Raw genomic sequence first — 22,703 nt, 5'->3', positions numbered from 1 at the left:
CCCAGAGGCACTTCATATGGAGAGGTCGTCATATAAACTTCAAAGGGGGCTCATTCGATTGGAAATCGAAAGTTCTAGTGCTCTTTTTAAGGGTCAAAAGTGATTGGAACGGAACTAACACCCTTTCCACGCCCACCATTTCCCCAAACACAACCAATCAAAATTTTAAGATAGCCATTTTGTTCTAAGTAGTTGATTTTCAAAAGAAATTATGTTTTTGAGGAGGACACTCTCCCACAGTCCTCAGGGCAGGGATTGTAAGTTATACCTGGGGGCATATAAGGTTTTTATAGAAAGCGTTATCGTAGAAACTTTAAAAAGGGCTCATAAGCTTGGAAATTTAAATGGCTAGTGCCCTTTTTAATAGTCGAAAATGATTGGAAGGCAACTAACACCCCTTCCATGCCCATCATTTCCCCAAACCCAACCCCCCATGGCCCAGGAGTAATTTATGTTGTAATTTATTATTGTAATTTATGCCCTGGGGGCATACATGGTTCTTATGGAAGGGATGCTCGTATAAACTTAAAAGAGGGCTTATTTGATTGGAAATTGAAAGTTCTAGTTCACTTTTTTAAGAGTCAAAAAAGATTGAAGGGCACCTAGCCCTTTTTTCCTCAAACCCATCCAATAACAACTTTGAGCATAGCCAATTTTTTTTAAATAGTGCAAACACCATATAATGAAACCTTCGGTGTCAATACAGCCCCCCCCAGGGCCCGAGGGTAGGCGCTGTAAGTTATGCCCTGGGGGAATATACGATTCTTGTGGAAGGGATGTTCTTAAAAAGTTCAGAGAGAGGTCATTTGGTTGGAAATTGAAAGTTTTAGTTCAGTTTTTGAGAGTCAAAAGAGATTGAAGGACAACTAGCCCCTTTTTCCCCAAATGCATCCGATAAAATTTTGAAATAGCCGTTAAGTTAAAAATTTTTCAAAAGTCAGATAACAAAAACTCAGGTTTCAACATGACCCCCCCAGGGCCCGGGGGCAGGCGTTGTAAGTTATGCCCTGGGGCATATATGGCTCTTCGTATAAACTTCAGAGAGGACTCATTTGATTAGAAACTTAAAGTTCAAGCTCACGTTTTAATAGTCGAAAGAGATCCGAGGGCGACTAGCCCCCTCCACGCCTTCTTTTTCCAAACCCATCTGATGAAAATTTTGAGATAGACATTTTGTTAAAAATAGTTCAAAAGTCGGATAATAAAAAATCCGGTGTCATCACAACCCCCAGAGCCTAGGGGAAGGAGTTCTAAGTTATGCCCTAACGGTATGTATGGTTCTTATGAACGGGATGCTCGTATAAACTTCATAGAGGGCTCATCTGATCGGAAATTGAAGTTCTAGTTGACTTTTTAAGCGTCAAAAGATATCGGTGGGTAACCAGCCCCCCCCCCCCCCAAAAAAAGCTTCTTTTCACAAACGCATCCGATAAAAATTCTAAAAAAGCTATTTTGTTAAAAATTGTTCAAAGATCATATAACAAAACTCAGGGTCAATAAAAACCCCCCGGACCCCGGGACCGGTGTGTAAGTTTTGCTCTTGGTTAAAGCGAAGCTTCTATAAAAGGGATGCTCACATAAACTTCAAAGAGGGCTCATTTGATCGGAAATTGAAAGTTCTAGTTCACTTTTTAAGAGTCAAAAGAGATTGGAGGGCACCTAGCCCTTTTTTCTTCAAACCCCATCCAATAAGAACTTTGAGATAGCCATTTTTTTAAATATTTCTAAGACCATATTACGAAACTTCCGTGGTCGATACAGCCCCCAAGGGTCCGAGGGCAGGCGTTGTAAGTTATGTCCTGGGGGAATATATGGTTCTTATGGAAGGGATGCTCGTAAAAACTTCAGAGAGGGCTCATTTGATTGGAAATTGAAAATTCTAGTTCAGTTTTAGAGAGTCAAAAGAGATTGGAGGGCAACTAACCCCCCCCACGCCCCTTTTTCCCCAAATAGTTCCGATAAAAATTTTGAGATGGCCATTAAGTTGAAAATTGTTCAAAGGTCAGATAACAAAAACTCAGGTGTCAACACAACCTCCCAGGGCCCGAGGACAGGCGTTGTAATTTATGCCCTTGGGCATACATGGTTCTTGTGAAAGGGATGCTCGTATAAGCTTCAGAGAGGGCTCATTTGAATGGAAATTGAAAGTTCAAGCTCACTCTTTAATAGTTGAAAGAGATCCGAGGGCAACTATTCCCCCCTCCCCCTCACACCTTCTTTTTCCAAACCCATATGATAAAAATTTTGAGATAGACATTTTGTTAAAAATAGTTCAAAGGTCGAATAAGAAAAACTCTGGTGTCAATACAACCCCCCAGGGCCCACGGACAGGCGTTCTAAGTTATGCCCTAAAGGCATGTATGGTTCTTATGAAAGGGATGCTCGTATAAACTTCATAGAGGGCTCATTTGATTGGAAATTGAAAGTTCTAGTTCACTTTTTATGAGTCAAGAGAGTTAAGGGCAACTAGCCCCCCCCCCCCCGCACACGCACTTTTTTCTCCAAACCCATCCTCTCCAAATTTAGAGATAGTGAGTTTTTTGAAAATTGTTCAAAAATTAGATAACAAAACTCCGGTGTCATTACAACCCCCCAGGGCCCAGGGGGTAGATGTTGTAAGTGTTGTCCTGGTGGCGTATGGTTCTTATGAAAGGGATACTCGTATAAACTTCAGAGAGGGCTCATTTGATTGGAAATTGAAATTTCTAGTTCACTTTTTAAGAGTGAAAAGATATCCCAGGACAACTAGCCCCACACCCTTTTTTCCCCAAGCCCATCTGATTTTTTTTTAAAATAGCCATTTCATTAAAAATAGTTCAACGGTCACATAAGAAAAACTCCTGTGTTGACGCAACCCCCCAGGTCTCAGAGGCAGGCGTTATGAGTAATGCTCTGGGGGCATATATAGTTTTTATGGAAGGGATGCTCGTATAAACTGCGGAGAGCTCATTTGATTGGAAATTGAAAGTTCTTGTTTACTTTTTGAGAGTCAAGAGATATCTGAGGGAAACTAGCCCCCCCCACCAAGTCCCTCTTCCCAAAATACATCTGATAAAAAATTTGAGGTAGCCATTTTGTTAAAAATAGTTCAATGATCGTATAATAATAACTCCTTTACATATGGCCATTTCGTTAAGAATAATTCAAAGGCCAGATAAGAAAAACTCCTGTGTCGACGCAACCCCCCAGGGCCCGGGGGAGGCATCGTAAGTATTGCTCTGGGGACATATACGGTTCTTATGGAAGGTATGCTCGTATAAACTTCAGAGAGGGCTCATTTGATTGGAAATTGAAAGTTCTAGTTCACTTTTAAAGAGTCAATAGATATCGGAGGGCAAATAGCCCCCCTCCCTCCATGCCCTTTTTCCTCAAACCCATCCGATAAGAACTTTTAGATAGCGATTTTTTTTAAAATAGTTCAAAGATCATATAATGAAAACTCCGGGGTCGACACAAGCCCCCAGGGCCTGGAGGCAGCTGTTGTAAGTGATGCTCTGGGGACATATATAGTTCTTATGGAAGGGATGCTCGTATAAACTTCGGAGAGGGCTCATATGATTGGAAATTGAAAGTTCTCGTTGACTTTAAGAATCAAAAGATATCAGAGGGCAGCTAGCCCCCCCCCTCCACACCCTTTTTTCGTCAGACGTCTCCGGTAAAAACTTTGAAGGTGCCATTTTTTTTTCAAAATGGCTCAAAGATCATATAACGAAAACTCTGGGGTCGACACAATCCTTCAGGGCCCGGGGCTGACGTTGAAATTTATGCCTGGGGGCATATACAGCTGTTGTGGAAGGGATGCTCGTATAAACATAAGAGAGGGCTCATTTGATTGAAAATTTTGAGATAGCCATTTTGTTAACGATAGTTCAAAGAACAGATAAAAAAAAACTAAGTGTTGACGCAACCACCTAGGGCCCGGGAGCAGGCGTTGCAAGTTATGCCCTGGTGGCCTATATGGTTCTTATGGAAGGGATGCTCGTATAAACTTCAGAGAGGGCTCATTTGAATGGAAATTGAAAGTTCTAGTTAAATTTTTCAGAGTCAAAAGAGATTGGGGGCACCTAGCCCCCCCCCCACGCCCTTTTTCCCCTAAACCCATCCGACACAAATTTATAGATAGCCATTTTTTTTAAAATAGTTCAAAGGTTAGATAGCAAAAACTGCGGTGCCGAGACAACCCCCCAGGGCCCGGGGGCAGGCATTGTAAGCTATGTCCTGGGGCCTTATATGGTTCTTATGAAAGGGATACTCGTATAAATTTCAGAGAGGGCTCATTTGAATGGAAATTAGAAGATCTAGTTCATTTTCTTAGAGTAAAAAAAAGATCGGAGGGCAACTAGACCCTCCCGCCCTCCACGGCTTCGGGATTATTGGATGGAAAAACACATCCAATATCCATCCGTTAATAAACCCGTCGGATAGGTGTATCGATGGATAAACCCATCCGATATCTATCCATTCTAGTTCAGTTTTTCAAAGTCAAAAGAGATTGAAGGGCAGCTAGCTCCCGCGCCCATTTTTTCCTGAACGCATCCAATAAAATTTTGAGATAGCCATGAAGTTAAAAATTGTTGAAAAGTCAGATAACTAAAACTCAGGTGTCGACACAATCCCTCAGGGCCTGGGGACAGGCATTGTAAGTTATGCCCTGGGACATATATGGTTCTTATGAAAGGGGTACTCGTATAAATTTCAGAAACGGCTCATTTGATTGGAAATTGAAATTTCGAGCTCACTTTTTAATAGTCAAAAGAGCTCCGAGGGCAACTAGGCCCCCCCCCACACACGCCTTTTTTTGCAAGCCCATCCGATGAAAATTTTAAGATAGTCATTTCGTTAAAAATAGTGCAAAGATCGGACAAGAAAAACTCCGGTGTCAATACAACCCCCCAGGGCCCGGGGGAAGGCGTTCTAAGTTATGCCCTAGAGGCATGTATGATTCTTATGAAAGGGATGCTTGTACGTATAAACTTCACAGAGGGCTCATTTAGTTGAAAAGTAAAAGTTCTAGTTCACTTTTTGAGAGTCAAGAGATTTAAGGGCAACTAGCCCCCCTCCCCCCCCGCCCTTTTTCCCCAAACTCATCTGCTACAAATTTTGAGATAGCAAGTTTTTTTGAAAATTCTTCAAAAATTAGAAAAAAGAACTCCGGTGTCAAATCAACTCCCAGGGCCCGGGGGTAGGCGTTGTAAGTGTTGTCCTGGGGGCATATATGGTTCATATGAAAGGGATACTCGTATAAACTTCAGAGAGGGCTCATTTGATTGGAAATTGAAATTTCTAGTTCACTTTTTATGATTAAAAAGATATCAGAAGGCAACTAGCCCCCCCCCCTCCCAAACATACACCCTTTTCCCCCAAACCCATCCGATACAAATTTTGAGATACCCATTTTGTAAAAAAAAATAGTTCAAACGTCAGATAATAAGAACTCCTTGGGGTCTATAGATAATAAACTCTCCCTTTGAGTTTATTGGATGGATAAACCCATTCGATAAAAATTTTAGGTGACCATTTTGTTAAAAATAGTTCAAACATCAGATATTAAAACTCTGGTGTCGAGACAACACCCCAGGGCCCAGGGACAGGAGTTTTAAGTTATACTCTGGGTGTATATATGGTTCTTAGAAGTGATGCTCGTATAAACTTCAGAGAGGGCTCATTTGATTGAAAATAGAAAGTTCTAGTTCACTTTTAAAGAGTCAAAAGAAATTGAAGGGCAATTAGCCCCCCCACGCCCTTTTCCTCCAAACCCATCCTGTAAAAATTTTGAGATAGCCATTTTGTAAAAAATAGTTCAAATATCAGATTATAAAAACTCCAAGGTTGACACACACATTTTTTCACTTTGATATTGTTACTTTGATGAGCATTTGATTTTTTTTAAAGTTGATTTGGAAACAAGAAATTTTTAAAAACTTGAAACTTTTTGCAATAAAAAAACAAAAAAAATTAATTTGTTTCCAACAAATAAGTTTTGAAAGAAAAGAACTAATAAATTAGACGGAATATTTGACGTATAATGATATTAATTGCTGAAAGCTCATCAGTTCAAAATTTACTTTAATTTTAATGTTTATTTTCAATATAAAGTACAAAATAAAATATTAGTAATAAATTGGTTTTCAGTAAAGCGCCAATGACGCAGTAGGTTTTAGACTTTTACAGTAAGAGAAGGAGGCGATACCCAGACTCTTGTTTGTAGGGATTTTTGTTCGTTTCAAGCTTAATTTGCTTATTCAATATAAGTTTCACTCGTCTTAAGATTTATTCATTCATTTACATTAATATCTATTGTATATTTGTTTGCATTAATTGTTTATTTGATTTCTGTTCGTTTTAAGTTTCATTAATGCTTCAATAGCAAAATATATTTTTTTCATTTTAAGCTTGATTTTCATATTCAATCTAAGCATTACTCCCTTTAAGATCTTATTTATTCATTTATATTATTACTTGTTGTATGTTTTTTGCTATGATTGTTTATTTAATTTCTGTTCATTATGGGTTTCATTAATCCTTAAATAGTAATTTCTGGTTGTTTTGAGTTTGAATTTTAACAGGTATTTGTATCTGCTGAGCTTAAGTTTAAAATGGCCTTACTTTTCATTGAAAAACTTATTTTTTGGAAAGTTTTTTTTTAGTTAATATAGTGTAAACAAAGTTATGTGTGGGTGAAGGTAGATGTTGTATATACTCAGCTTTTTTCAGCCAGATTCACAACTAATGCTGCAGTGCATATCCCCCCTCCACCTTCCCCCAGCCCCCACACCCAGCACAGGATGCTCAATATCATAATTGAACCAAGCTCTATTACTAATAGCCCCCAGGATTGCACCATTAATTTGCTCATAATTTTGAATGGATTTTGATTCTTTGTAAGATTGAATTTGTTGTACTAATTTTTTAATATACATGATTTATTGAAACATTATTTATAGTTTTTATTAAATTGACTTTATTAAAGCCAAAACAAAAATCAAGGCAGTACAACAGCAGTGTTTAAGTAAAGATACAGGATAAGTCAAAGTATTACCACAGATTGTTTAAGATTATATTAGGACATATTCCCCACATTCAACTAGTGACTGTATTAAAAATTTGAAAGTATTCAAAAAATAAAGTTAGAATTATTAACTTATCGGTTGGGCATTGTTTCACAAAGAATATCCAGAAAATCTGAACAATTCTTGGCAATATTATGGCAGAAACCATATACATTTCCAGAACAGGAGTTACACTGAATATTGGTTTTATGTCTCTAATTCCTTTCACAAGCAAACCTTTGTCTCCTAGTGCTGCATGATGAAACTGATAACAATGGAAAAAGAGAATGGGTTGGTACAGCTTATACGTGCACACACAATTTCTAAATTGTGAGAAAAATATAGATATTTTAATTTAATTCACTTTATCCTACTTGCAGCAGACATTTTGTACAACATGCTGATACAGAGATAAAAGTCACACAAACAGCACTGATGTTACATGAAAAGTGACTAATAACAGTATTAATCCTCAGTATATTTATGTTAATTCTTTTTTTGGAACTGGTTAAAAAAAATATTTAGAAAAGCAGAAATAGAGGCCCTTCTACATTAATGGGTTATTATGAGAATCGTGAGCATAATGAATAGGAAGTTATCAGTGCTTATTAGGCATTTCAATGACAAATAAGAGAATCAGTTTCAATTAAACACTGGAAATAAAAATTACAACACTTAAATGATTCCTGGAGCAGATCCCCGTCTACCAGATTCCATGACCAAACTACAACCCATTTGACCTATCTAGCTGTAGTGCAAATACCATTATAAAAAGCATTAAGTCTCATTTTCTTTTTCAATTATTTCTTTTTTCATCCAGGAAATTATATTCACTGTATATTTACCGTCTTATTCTTCAATGATTCCATTTATCTCCTATTTGTAGATGTAGAGGGTGTATTCATTTCTACTTCTGAAAGTTTTAAAAGAAGAGAATCTAAGCTTGAACTGATAGATTTTAGGAAGTAAAAACACCTTAAATATCAGAGAGAAAAACTGGCCTGAAGAAATGTGTTGAAACAAGAAACACAGAACATTTTTCCATTTTTCCATTATCTAGGCCCACATTTTACTTGATAATACGGTTTCAAAGGCAGTTTACCTGGGAAAATATTAATGTGGGGCAAACTATGAAGTATGATGGACTGCTATGTGTCTCGTTTTTCTCATGTTAAAAGCGAGTATGGATTTATTATTAAAAATTATCTGCTGAAGGAAAGAGCAAATTTGACACTTAAAATGAGCAACAGTTTAAAAGCTACTTACCTTAATTTGCAACTTTGGAGCAAAATTAAGATCCATCATGATCTGTTACTTGCTCTATGCTTGATGATGTGAATGATTAAACATCAAATGCATCCCACTGGTACTTCCAGGGACACCATTCCATTCAACATCCAATGAAGTCATCCAATGACTTCATTATTGGGTGTTGAGACTGTTTTATTTGACAGACTATTCCAGTGGTTTACTACACTGCAGGAGAAAAACTGTTGTTGGTGTTGAGTTTTGACAGATGGTTTAAACAGCTTCTTTGAATGTCCTCTCCTTTCAGTGACAATATTTTGGGAAATTGGCAAATGAATTGGGAGGCTTCTTGTGAAGTAAGCTTATATATCATAAGCATATCAGCTCTTTGTCATCAGTAGACCAGTGTAGATAATGTCTCTCATCTTAGACACTGCCTTTGTGGCTCTCTTATTCACTCCTTCCAGAAGCTGTACATCACCCCTGTATCCTGGTGATGCATTGCACATTCCAAGATCAACTACTGGTCTGACAAGGGCCTTGTAAGACTACACAAAAACATAGGGAGACCTACTGGATATAGTTTTCTCTAAGAGTGCTACAACAGAGTTTGCATGAGACAGTCGTTTTGCAGTTTGAATGGAATTTACACTGGTTGTCAACAATGATTCCAAAATCCTTTTCTTCATCCACACTTTGCAGCTCTTGAATGCTATTTACAGCTAGATTGACCATAGTATACTTGAAACCTGGGTTAAACTTGCCAAAATGAATAACACAAAAAAAAATTATAAATTAATTTTGTTTCTCCAAATTATTGGGAGGGGGGGGCAACTGCCCCCTCCCCCCCCCCCTCAACAGCACCACTGCTTATAGGACATAAATTAGATATAAGGAAAAGAACTATATTAATAGATTCCCTGTACTCTATGCACAGGCCTAAGACAGAAATTGGATAAGGAAAAAGAACCTATAGTTTGATCCCTGCTTCAATTCTCTTTTGAAACAAAATAACTGCTGATGATGTAGTTACATCCTAGCCCCGTCAATTTCTAATGAGACTGGATAAGCCTATAGCCCTAGACTATACAAAGAGTTTTTTTTTGATTTTGTGAGATTGCTGTTATTAGTCAGTAATGTTTAGTTCATCATACCAAATTGAAAAAAAAAGAACAAATACAATCAGAATACTTTTATGTAGCCTATTGCCAGCCAAAAAATTAGGCTTCATTATGAAAGATAGAACTAGGACAGAACTGTAACACCAGTAAAAATTATATTCTAAAAGAGCAGTGAATTGGAACTTAGACTGGTACATTCTTTTTTTCTATCCAATTTCTGTTCTAGCCTTGGAAGTAAACTTTGGCTAATCATGCTGCTAATGTGAAAATTTCAGGTATGCCATACCTGAAAACTAAACCTAAAAAAAATCAAAAGTCCTTACACTTAATTATATCCTTAAAGCACATACCTTAACTATAAACCCAACTGTAAAAACCCAATATATATATATATATATATATATATATATATATATATATATATATATATATATATATATATATATATATATATATATATATATAGTCAAATTAGCCATCTGGTGGTATCCCAATTAGACCTAGGCTAGGCTGATTGTAAACTAGTACAATGCATATTCCTGGGGCTATAGGCCTATCTAGAACCATCAGGGGGAGTTGTGGTGGTAAATATTTACCAAATCATATTATTGACTTACAAACAAAGTAAACATACCACTTGATGCCTTTTATATGCTCTTTCCAAATATAATAAGCCTAATCATTTTTGTTGGAAATGAATTTGGTAAAATTCTACTTTAGCTACTTTTGGCTATCTTGGAAAGGGGTTAGGTTAGGAAAATGAAACTTTCAGGGATGGGTCTAGAGGCTAAAGTATGTCCCGGGAAGGTATTTTGAAGTACCTACTTCCACTCCTTCTCCCTCTGGAGGGTCCTGAAATTTGCTTGCATGACATGTATAACTATTGAAATTTTGACAAACCAACATTTTACATTAATTTTCAGTTACGAGTTTCTTTTTCTCCGACTTTGGTTCTGAAAATACAGTTTCAGTTATTTGAGCAGAATTATAAGCAATATAAATAGTTTATTTCCAAAATTTAGGAAATGTATTTACATATCTTTAAAACCATATAAATTGGGATTGAGCAAAGTTGTGAAGCTGAAAAAAATTTTGTTGTACTTCATTTAAGCAGAAGATCTATCTTGCAAGGTTTCACTTCTATAACTCACATATTTTTAAAGGTCATCAAAGGTCAGGACCCTCTAGAGGGAGAAGGAGTGGAGGTCGGTACTTCAAAATATCTTCCCGGGACATACTTTAGCCTGTAGAACCATCCCTGAAAGTCTCATTTTCTTAGCCTAACCCCTTCTCAAGATAGCCAAAAGTAGCTAAAGTAGAACTTTACCTAATCATTTTATAGAAAATGAATTTTACCCCCACCCCTATTTATACCAATTCAGGGTATATATTTGCACATTAGGGGGGTGGGGGTAAATTTTATTTCTGATGTAAATGACAGGTAAGATTAACCCCCCCCTAATGTGCAATATATACCCTGAATTGGTATATAGCCTATAGGGATGGGGGCTAAAATTCATTTCTGACAAAATGATTATTATATTTGTAAGGAGCATAAAAAAGGCATCAAGTGGTAGATTCACTTTATTTGTAAGTCAATAAAATGATTTGGTAAATATTTACTGTTGTGGTTTATTGTCAAGAAAGCAACCATGGCATTCAGAAATACCATAAAATAAGGAACTCAAAGGTAGTTAGCCTACTAGCCTACTGTTTATTTGTATCTGTTTTTTTTTTTCAGAAGAGGCAAGCTCTAAAGAGCTAATTATGGATCCATAAGAGGAGGGGGAATTACAAGTAAAATGATTATCAGCTTAGGTTGTTATAAAAAGCACAAAAAGCATATGGTAGCATGTTCACATTGTTCACCTTGTCTGTATAACAGCAACAGAAAAAATATATGTTTACCAAAATACTCCCTCCCCCCCCCCAAAAAAAAAACAACAACAAACAAACAACAACTGTGAATTGACACTGCTGTGCTATAGGCTAGTAATTGCCCTAAAACAGAACAGGGTAATCAGCTAATCATCAAACAACGTGTAGCCTACATAAGTGTAACGACTAAGGCATAAATCAACAAAGTAGCAGGGACTAAATACCTTTAAGAGAAAAAAGAGTTCCCTTTTGATCTTTATTATCTAGCTTTAGGCTATTTATAAAATAGACCTCTTGTGATGTTTTCATTTAAATGTTAATTCTATCTAAAAAGAAAGAAAATTTCAAAGCCACATTTCTTTAGAGGCCGCTGAAAGCATCCTTGAACCTGAAACCAAGGAGTACGGGTAGCTCAGCAGGTTCATACAGCGTGGTGGTGCAGTACCGTCAGTTTTACTCCAAATTAAATAAAAAAGCTTTTTCCATAAAATAGGTTTCTCAAAGAAAAGTAAAGAACTCCATTAAACAAAAAATGAGGAAAAATAAAATCAAATAATCTACCAAGCGTGAAACTACCACAAATCAGTATCGATAAATAAATGAAACCCAAAACGAACAAAAATTACAATAAATAACCGAGTCAAACTCGAGACGAGCAGAAATTAACACAAGTTGGGCTCAAAACCCTTATGCCTTCCCAAGGTCAGAACATAATTTGCACTTAACTGAAAAAAATATAAATGTTTTTACTTTTATAAAATTAGTAAATCAAATAATATTAACATTCTCATTAAAATATCAGTATATGTATATCAAATTGACAATGAACATTCATTTGTGTCATATTCTGTTAAGTATAATTTATGTTCTGGCCTTTGGAAGGCATAGGGGTTTTGAGCCCAACTTACACTATTTTTCCCTTGATTGGAGGTGATTAGAAACTATATAAAAAATAAGTTTTAAACTGTAACTAAGGAGCAACATTAAAACTTAAAACGAACAGAAGTTATTCAGTAAAAAAAGAAGATCATGGCAGTGTTGTTTCTAAACTAAATTTTAATAAAAAACGAGCAGAGATTAATTTTTTAAAAACAGTGTTTTTCCGAGAGAAGTACAGAGCGACATCAAGTGAAGATATTTCTCTATGTTTGTAGGATTACGGAAAACTAGCGCTTTACCGAAAACACAAAACAATATATATGAGTTTTGGTACGATAAAAAAAGAACATTTAAGGGCACTTTTAACAGTATAAAAGTAAAGCATTTTTAGATTTTCGCTTTATTTATTTATTTTTTCGTTTAATTTGGCATCACTTCTGCACAATCAGCTCAGTTCAAGGATTGACTGTTTTTTTTAGATCTGAAAAACATATTTCATGATTATTTTGTAGACAAGTTCGAAGCGAAGGAATCTTATTAGTATTAAGACTACAGACTCGGTTTAAAATTTGTATCACAACTTCAAGTTCTCCGTTTTATAGAGAAGAATAACTGGATCTCCAGAGTTCATATTATGGTTGATATGTTCTTCATTTCGAGTAATACTATTTGAGACCAAGATGCTACCCAATAAATCAACCCATTAAATTTTATGCTGTTTAATGACTATAAACTTATTATTTTTATGCCTAAGTTTTAAAAATAATTTTAATCGTATACTGAAAGTTACTGATATCACAGCTCCTGTAGGACTACGAAAAGTGTTATAGATTAATTTTTTGTTGTGAGGCTACGTGTTTACTTTTGACTCCTAAATCCTTATTCTTGTTTTTTATACTTGGCTTTTGTGTTTTTAGTAAAGCGCTAGTTTTCTGTAATCCTAAAAGCATAGGGAAATATCAGTTGTCCTCAGAGAATAGGCATTTGTTTTAAGTATATTACATTTATTTTTGCTACTTTTACACGAGCCGGACAAAAATATAGAAGGAGGGTCCAAACTGGGCACCCCCCCCACCGTATTTCTCATGGAAACGGCCTGGTTAAATAGTAATGTCAAAACATAAAATGAACAACAGTTAAACTAACCATAAGGAGAGCAGTCACCCCCTAAAAATCCCACTAAGTATGTCAAAGTGTAGTCTCAATAACAAAGAAAACACTGCCCATCTTTTAATTCAATGTATTTCCTAAGTGACTAGAAATTGAAGCTGTAACTTTCATTTATAATCAAACAGTTCGTGGTAACGAACTGCAAGTAAGCGACCCGGTTCATTGGTGGCCGAAAATAAAAAACGGAATTTGATACCAACAGATAGATCAGAAGAGTCGGATATTTAAGTTGAGACCAAATATATAAGCCTTATTAAGTGTTGTCCTACCCGTCACGCGCTAAACGCCCAAGAATATTTACCTGCTTTTCGAAAAAAGGGGGAAACACCCCCATCTTTGTAAAAATGAATGACCGACTTGGTAGCACCTGGGTATGCCCCATGTGTAATTCTGGAGGTTCAGCCCAGCAAGAACTTCCCCAGCTGCTGAAGTCAGCTCTTAATGAGCACTGTAGTGAAATGAAAACTATGTATGTTGGTTTTCAAAATGAAATTCGTACCTCTCTTGAAGGTATTAATGCTAGAGTTCAGAGTCTAGAAAATATTATCTCATCTAAGGTGCCCATGGCCAACGTTGAGGAAATGGTCAATCATACCATTGTTGATATGCTAAAAACTGAAGTTCAAAAGATGGTGCTACAAAAAAATGACAGACTGAAAAGATGTATTAATTTAGTTGCATATGGTGTTCTACCCCAAACCAATGACTTACAGTTCTTACAAAATTTTCTTAAAAAGAGGTTTCAAATTGATGTATGTGCAGTGACCAATTAGCAAAGGCTGACAAGCACTAACCCCAACTCAAATGCTCCCAACTCATCCAATCAACCAGATCCATTACTGTTCTCAGTCTGTTCCTTTAAAACTAAAATTGACATCCTAACACAGTTCCAGATTAAAAAGGGAGACATTCGTTTCTACGCTGATACCTCAAAAGAAGACCGGCTACACAGAAGAAGAATTAGTAGAAAAAATCAAGAAAAGAGCTGCTGCTGGTGAGCAAAAGTTAGGAATTAAAAATGGTTGTATAGTGACAAAAAACGTGCTAAAACGGGGAGCCATTACCCCAAACAACAGAATGGCCCTTTAAAAACCTATTCCCTGCCTCTACATAGTATTAACAAACGAAGTAGTTTATCTGTTCTGTATACAAACGTAGACTGTTTATCTACAAAAATTGATGAATTTCATGCCCTAATATCAACCCGCAAACCCCATGTTATTGTTAATACAGAATCACTACCCAAGAACTGTCAGCACCCAGATATATTTTTCCAGCAAGTGCCTGATTAAAATCTCATTATAAATACTAATTATAAGCGTGGAATTTTCATTTATGTTCATACCTCATTAAAGTATATTGAAGTTAATGACTTAATTTCTTCAATTATAAGTGAATCCTTAGTAGTAATTGATGTGAAATTACCCGGGTCCTCAATCGCTTTTAGAGCCATTGTAGCCATTTATCGTAGTCCTAGTGTTTGTGAATTGTCTTCATTTAATAATATAAAAATATTGCAGTATTTATCCATTATCTCTTTATCTAGTTCTAAGTTTCTAGTAGTTGGTGACTTTAACCTACCTTCTATTGACTGGACATTGAGTACAAAACAACCTTCTGATGAGTCATTTGAAAATCATTTCCTTGAAATTTTACAAGAGCATTATTTGCATCAGCACATTCAAAACCCTACTCGTTTGCGCGCTAATTCAACCCCTTCAGTTTTAGACCTTGTAATTACAAAATCACCAGATGATGTTGCTAGTGTTGAGTTTTTGCCACCACTAGGAAAAAGTGATCACTTGGTATTGGTGATATCACTAAATTGTGTTAAGGTAAAGATCAATATGTACCAACTTATACTAGTAAACAGTTTTTCAAAAATAGACAGATCCTTACTTGGTATATTGTACAAATGCTAAAAGAAAAAGGTGATAGGTGGTGTGATCATTTAAGAATTAAAACCTTAGATTCTTGGTTAAATTATAAAAGAACTAGAAATAGAGCAACTAAATTCTTTCATTTAAATTGTCAAGAGGTGGAGACAAATGTTATAGCATCAGTCCAAAGTTTCCCAAAAAGATTTTGGGAATATGTGAGAAGGAATCAAGTTTTACAATCCCCATCATCCACTTCCTTTATAGATCCCGAAAGTTTTTCACACATAGACGATGATTTTTTTAAATTACAACTTTTCAATAAGGTATTTGGTTCAGTTTTTACTCAAACACACACCAAAACACACACTCAGTTTACTCCTCCAGATTTAACAAAAGAATTTGTTGATTCAGAGTTTACAGTCCAGCAGGTTTATCTGACACTCCGAAATCTTGATCCAGGAAAGGCACCAGATATTGATGGATTTTCCAATGTGATGTTACGTGAACTTGCATCAGTGCTTGCTGGACCACTCACATATCTCTTTAATCTTTGTCTCTCATCTGGTAAATGTCCTTCAGCTTGGAAAAGAACTATCATTAGGCCATTGTACAAGAATGGTTCAAAGTCCCATTTCAATAATTACAGACCAATTTCAAATGCATCAATCTTTTCCCGTATAATGGAGAAAATTGTGGTGAGTAGAATCCAGACACATTTGGAGGAAAATAATTTATGGCATTCTTGAGGTGATTCATGATTTTCAATTGATGGCTGATAATGGTAATTTGTTTGATTGTCTTTATATTGACTTTTCCAAAGCATTTGAGAAAATTTCCATTCCACTTCTGATAAACAAATGTCAACTATATGGTATTGGCCCGCAAACTAAAGCATGGATAACGGATTATCTTACAAATAGAACCAAAGTGGTTGCAGTAGGCGATGCTTTGTCATCACTTATGTCTGTCATAAGCGGAGTTCCACAAGGCAGTTGTCTTAGGCCAGTACTCTTCTGCCTTTTTATCAATGATTTGCTAGGCGTTGTTAGGAATTCAACCTTAAAAATGTTTGCAGACGATGTGAAAATCTACAGTTCAGTCATGAGTGATCGTGAGATCTCTTTACTTCAAGAGGACTTGGTTGCTCTGGGCTGGTGATGTGCTACATACTCTATATTTATTCATGAAGCCCAGTGCAATGCTGCGCACTATTTGTATAGACTCCCTCAAAATTACCATAACTTCGTTGTGGGTAAATTAATTCCAAGTGTGGAGTATGTTCATGACATTGGGGTTTGTTTTGATTCAAGTCTCAAATTTAATAACATGTATCGGATATCACCCATAAGGCAAATTACCAATTACTACGTCTAAGGCGTACTTTTTCTAAGTTTAATCTTCATTCACTGATTTCACTTTATGTATCCACTGTACGTCCAGTACTTGAGTATTGCTCATCAGTATGGTATCCCCTCAATGAGAGGGTTGAGAGAGTTCAACGTAGGGCCACCAAACTCATACCATACCTGAGTCATCTACCTTACCAGCAGAGAATGCAAAGACTACAGTGGCCTTCTCTCCAGTTCAGACGTGATAGAACCGACTTAATAAAAACATTCCGCATTGTTAGGAATATTGATAATACCACCCTAACTCACTTTTTCACTTTTACAGAATACAGTAGTACCCGTCAACACCAACAGAAAATTTACCCACCATGCTCACAGAAAAGATTAGGCCAAAACTCTTTGTCTAGCCGAGTGTGGAATACTTGGAATTCACTTCCATCAGAAATTGTTGCAAGTACCAGAGTCCAGCCTTTCAAAAGTAGTTTAGCCTCTACAGATTTCTATACTGGGTCCTACCACAATCCATTTTGAGAATATTTTTACTTTTGTATTAGCTGATTTGTGACAGTGTGTTTTCAGTTATTTTATAGGCTTAGTTTTTGGTAGGTTTCCATTATTGACAGATATGTTTCAGTCAAGTTTGTATGCTATTGTATATTCCAGTAATATTGTTTTCATTGTTTTCAGTTACTGTATGTTTTTGTTATGTCATTGACATTGTTATAGACTTTTTTATAATTGTTTAGTGCGACAAGCTTGTTAAAGCTTACCGTATCTTGGTATTAATAATAAATAAATAATAAATAAGAACGTTCGTAAATGAAATTAAACAGCTTTTGAGAAAGCCATTTAACCAAATAAAAGTAAAATTAATATGCAAGTTTTGTTTTAACTATTTATCTACGGTGAGCCAAAATCAAAACCTGTATTAATTCAAAAACGTTCAAAAATTAAATAAAAAAAACAAGTTTTTTTTAACTGAAAGTAAGGAGTGACATTAAAACTTAAAACGAACAGAAGTTATTCTGTATGTAAAAGGGGCTGTCTCCTCCTCAACGAGTCGCTCTTTACGCTAAAGTTTGACTCTTTCTTACAACTCTATTTTTTTAAACGATAAAAAACTTTAGCGTAAAGAGCGAGGCAATAGCATTTGCTATTGGGAAGTATCAGGGGAAAGTTTACGCCAGAGGAATTTCCCAGAATTCCTATACAAAATTCTTCTTACGTGTTGCTTTCTCTTTGCCGACTCAATTTTACGCTTGGAGATGGTAAAGATGTCTTCGGTAAATTTGCACCTGGATTGAATTGTCTAGAGGATATACCCATAGGGATGAGGGATTTTTTCATGTAGGTGGAGCCATATTTCCAGGAATTATTTTAAAAACTATCAGAAATTACAAATACTCCAGAAATTAGGAGAGGTTGCTCCCTATTGAACACCTCTTTGTTTACGCTAAAGTTTGAATTTTGTCCCAATTCTGTAAGAATGCCTCCAGAAACACAAAGTTAGTATATAGCTCCTACTATTATAATATGGAAAAAGTTAGGGAAAGCTGTGTACATAGTAGAACTTGTTAGCAAAAACAGAAATAGAGTTGACCACAAAGAGGTAACATTGAAAGCACTGTCACATTTGATTTCCGAAAGTGTCCTTGCTGGAGAGCACGATAAAATTGTGTCTGCCCAGGCGGTTTCCCCATTTGCTCGGGAAACCGAATTTCAACAAGAGAAGGCCAGAAGTGATCTTGACAAACTTTGGAACTCAATTTTGACGAAAAAGAACATGGTATTCGCGTAAGCCCTGCAGAAGCGAATCTTCTTCTTCTCCGGTCAACCTTAAGAAAAAGTAAAAATGCCAAGGTGGAAGAAAATTACAGCCAATTATTTTATTCTATGTCGCTGTTATATGGTCTACCCATTCTTTTGCAACAGCTGAAAGATAAATTATGCTACTTAGTTTTATCAAGACCAAATTACGAAATCGCCTTCTATTTCAAACGACTAGTTGTTTGATGCATGTGAAGCAACTAAGTTGGCGTTCTGGAACGTTGCTGGAATCCTGGATTATACATTTTGAAATGCGCAAGAAATACTCCGATTGGCAAATAACTAGCAAAGGAAGAAATAAGGCTGACTCTCATGCTGAATATAATTTTCAAGATGAATTCTCGCTAGAAGGCTAATCTTCTAATCTAGAAGACTAATCTAGATTGGAAGACTAATCTAGAAGCCACACTCTTCAGCAGCTGCTGAAAGACAGTTTACGCTACTTGGTAAGATCAAAACGAAATTACGGAATGGTCTTCTAATGCAAACGACTAGTTGTTTAATGCATGTGAAGCAACGGCGTTCTGGAACGTCGCTGGAATCCTGGATTATACAATTTGAAATGCGCAAGAAATGCTCCGATTGGCAAAAAGCTAGCAAAGGAAGAGAGAATGCTGACTCTCATGCTGGCCATAGCTTTCGAGGAGATTACTTGTTAGAAGATTAACCTTAACCCCCCACCAGTTATTTTTTAGTATTTAAACGTTCTTATAAGTCTTTTAGTCGTATTAAATGATTATTTTTTGTTTTAGTTATAATTCGCGCTAATTGGCCACGTTGAAAGAAGTTTACAGAGTGACTTTTGATCAATACCCCAAGTGACAAGAAAAATAACCTCTAAATTCTGAGATTTCAAGATGGACATATTTTAGACGTAATATGGACATATTTTGGCTACAAATTACATACTTTTGGATCCTCTGGGGACATATTCGTGAACCAAAAAGTTGGTAACCCTGGTGATGTTATAAGTTATGGTTCGTTTTCACATTGCGGAAATTCATGCGGATTTAGCAATCCGTGCGGAAATTCCGTCCGTTTTCGTGCTAGAAAAATCTCTAGCTTTCCGCAACGTTTTGGTCAAATCAGGCCGGAATCTTGGCAAGATTTTTAAATGAATAAAATCATGAGTATGAATTATCAAAAACTACACGATCTTATAACTTTGGTTCAAGGCTACCCCAGCTTGCATGATCATGTGCACCCCATCTATGAGAAAACTAAGAAAAACGGTGTCATTTGGCTCTCTATTGCTCAACAGCTTTCAGAAGAGGGTAAGAACATAATACCCTTCTTGATGTTTTGATGATAGCTACAGGGGATATCCACCATATGGCTACCAATAAGTCCTTTCACCTCTTTGACTCTAGGTCACGCTGTTGCAATAATTTGAAATCTTCGCCTTAAAACGCAGCGTTATTTTAGCCATAGTTCGAACAGGAACGGACGGATTTCCGCAATGTGTAAACGAACCATTAGTCTATATTGTCTTAGATTACACTATATTTAAAAGGTTTATGCTTGGAGACTTTCACTTCCTAATTACTCTACATCTATCCAGGGTTGCCAACTGGACATATTTTATATCCAAAGGACATATTCTTATGTGTCAGTAAACAATGACATGATAGGGCAAAAAAGGGGGATATTTTAGAAATTTGGGACATAAAAGGGACATATTTTGCAACTTTATGACATAAAATAGAATATTTCCCCGCTGGATACATATTTTTGTAAAAAGAAATGCAATTTTTCATCAAATCATTATTAAAACTACTTGTCTAGCACTAAATTTACTTAACTACTTATTTTCTACAAATTTTTACAAATGTTATTTTCTTACAAATGTTATTATTTTTCAGAGTTGCTTGCTCTTACCTGCAGACAACTATTTGCAAATACTCTTGAAATTCTTTACAATTTTGTATTCTTTCATCTATAAACGATTTTATTTCTCCTTGCTTTTACGCTACAGTCAAGATAACAGTCAAGCAGGAACCTTTTTAGTTAACAATCATTTCTGGCTTCCAATAGTCAGGCAAAAACATCTATCTATTTATCAAGCATTGCTAACTGAAAATGAAAAGTTAGCAAAAGAACAAAATTAGATTATTGATGATCTAGAATCAATTTTGTTATCAATAGATGTACCAAAAAATTAGCTTATTGTGCTGATTCTGAATATATAATATTTTTTAAGTATAGTGTTATCCATTAGCGGGCCTTAGAAAATTTGCCGAATATTCGAAAAAGGTGAAAGACACCCTATAAAAGTCAAAGAATTTTAATGGAAATCACGCCATCAGATTCAGCGTATTAGAGAACCCCACTGTAGAGGTTCCAAGCTCCTATCTATAAAAATGAAATTTTATAGTGTTTGCAAGAAGAAGCATCACAGATTCGTGTTTATTTATTGTTGATTCTTTTTCCACGGGTGATCATGTCGAACCAATGGTGCTAGAATTTCGCAAAAGGGCTTGTTCAAACGAAAATTTAAAAATCTAGTGTCCTTTTTAAGTGACCAAAAATTAGAGGACAACTAGCCCCCGTCCCACGCCCTTTTTTCCTGAAAGTCGTCTGATCAAAATTTTGAGATGGCCATTTTGTTCAGTATTATTGAAAGGTACAATAGATGTGTCTTTGGAGATGACATGACCCCTCAGAACAACCAGTGGAAGGGCCGCAAGTTATGAAATTTGCCCATTGTTTACATATAGTATTTGTTATAGGGAAGTATACCAACATTTTCCAAGGGAGGAAGGAGATCTTCTGGCGATGGATTTTCTATGGGGAGAATTTCCCATTGGGATGGAAGTTTCTGGGGGGTGAAATTTTAGCAGAAATTTTACATGGGGATAATTTACCTGGAATTGTGGAAATTATTTTAGTTATTTGTCTTTTTTCTCGTTGTTGATCCCATTGCGCATGTAGAGACACTGTGAGGGAGCTTTCAGGGAAAAGTTTTCAACAGAGTTGGAATTCTCTTTGGATTTTTTTTTTGGGGGGGGGATTTTCCACGGGTAAATTTTCTTTGGGAGTAATAACCCGGCGGAAGAATTTTACATGGGAGGAATTTTTCGTGGGGAAATTTTCCACAGAGGGGGTGGATTTCCTGGGATTATCTGAAAATGATCAGAAATAAATACAAAAACTAGTTTTTTCTACCGAAAGCAAGGACTGACATAAAAACTTAAAACGTACAGAAATTATTCTGTATGTGACGGGGGCTACTCCCTCCTCAATACGCCCACTCTACGCTAATATTCAACCTTTTGTCCAATTTTTTTTTTAAGAACGATTCTTGAAACAAAAGGGCCTTGCCACCCTTGGAGTAAGCCCCCCTCCAACCTTGACGGATAAGGGGGGAGCCACCCCCTCCACACTCGTATTCTTTTCCCTATATGCATCCAATACAAATTTTGAGATAGAAATTTTGTTAAAAATAGTATAAAGAAAATATAACAATGCTCTTGGCGTTTACACAACCCATAAAAACCCTGGGACAAGGGTTGTAATTTATGCCCTAGGGGCATATAAGGTTTTATGGAATGGGTAGTCGTATAAACTTCAGATGGGGCTCATTTGATTGAAGTTTAGTGCCCTTTATAAGAGTCAAAAGAGATTTGAGGGCACCATCCCCCCCGCGACTATCAGTTCCGAAAACCAGCATCTAATCAGAATTTGTAGACATCTATTTTGTTCAGCATTGTTCAAAGGTCCAATAATTATAGCTTTGGGGATGTCACCCTCCTCCCCCCTCCTGATTGAAGGGCAACCCAGCTTACCTAACGCTCCGCAAGTTCGCTTGACTCCTGGATTGTACCTTATGACATGCGCAAGAAATACTCTGATTGGCAAAAAGCTACCAAAAGATGTGAAAATGCTGACCCTCATGCCGACCATACCTGTCAAGCGAAACTCTCGTAGGAAGATGAGCCTTAAGCTCCAACAATTAGTTTTTTACTGTTTACATGTTTTTATGACTTTTGTGCTTTCACAGTAGTTCATTTCTTATGGATAAACTAAATGAATCTTTTTCGTTTTCATTATATTCGATGTTAACTGATCGCTTTAAAAAAGGTTTACAAGTCGTAAAAAAAACTAGTTTCTGAGATTTCAAGATGGACATATTATACGCAAAATATGGACATAATTTGGCTGAAAAGTACAGATTTTTGGATACTCAAGGGACATATTCATTGACCAAAAAGTTGGCAACCCTGCATCTATCAACACTACGAATAAGTTCATGCGAATAACACCCTAATGTGTGCCGATTGATGAAGATCAAGGTGTCGATCT

The 22,703-nt window shown here is 36.3% G+C and overlaps 1 protein-coding gene across 3 annotated transcripts in view; it reads right to left on the bottom strand.

Moving 5' to 3' along the window:
* EndoA (SH3 domain containing GRB2 like, endophilin-A) overlaps positions 1-11,639 on the bottom strand; it is a 93,961-nt gene extending 82,322 nt beyond the window's left edge. For all 3 annotated transcript variants that reach the window (XM_089094700.1, XM_089094702.1, XM_089094703.1), the window contains exon 1: positions 11,521-11,639. The gene's annotated coding sequence lies outside the window, so the exon portion shown is untranslated. The remainder of the gene's footprint in view (positions 1-11,520) is intronic.
* Between the last annotated feature and the right edge of the window lie 11,064 nt (positions 11,640-22,703).

The sequence above is a fragment of the Artemia sp. Qi Xiang Cuo genome, chromosome 9 (assembly GCF_049724085.1).
Source record: "Artemia sp. Qi Xiang Cuo chromosome 9, ASM4972408v1, whole genome shotgun sequence".
Classification (NCBI taxonomy): domain Eukaryota; kingdom Metazoa; phylum Arthropoda; class Branchiopoda; order Anostraca; family Artemiidae; genus Artemia; species Artemia sp. Qi Xiang Cuo.
This window is presented reverse-complemented; position numbering and strand designations above follow the sequence as displayed.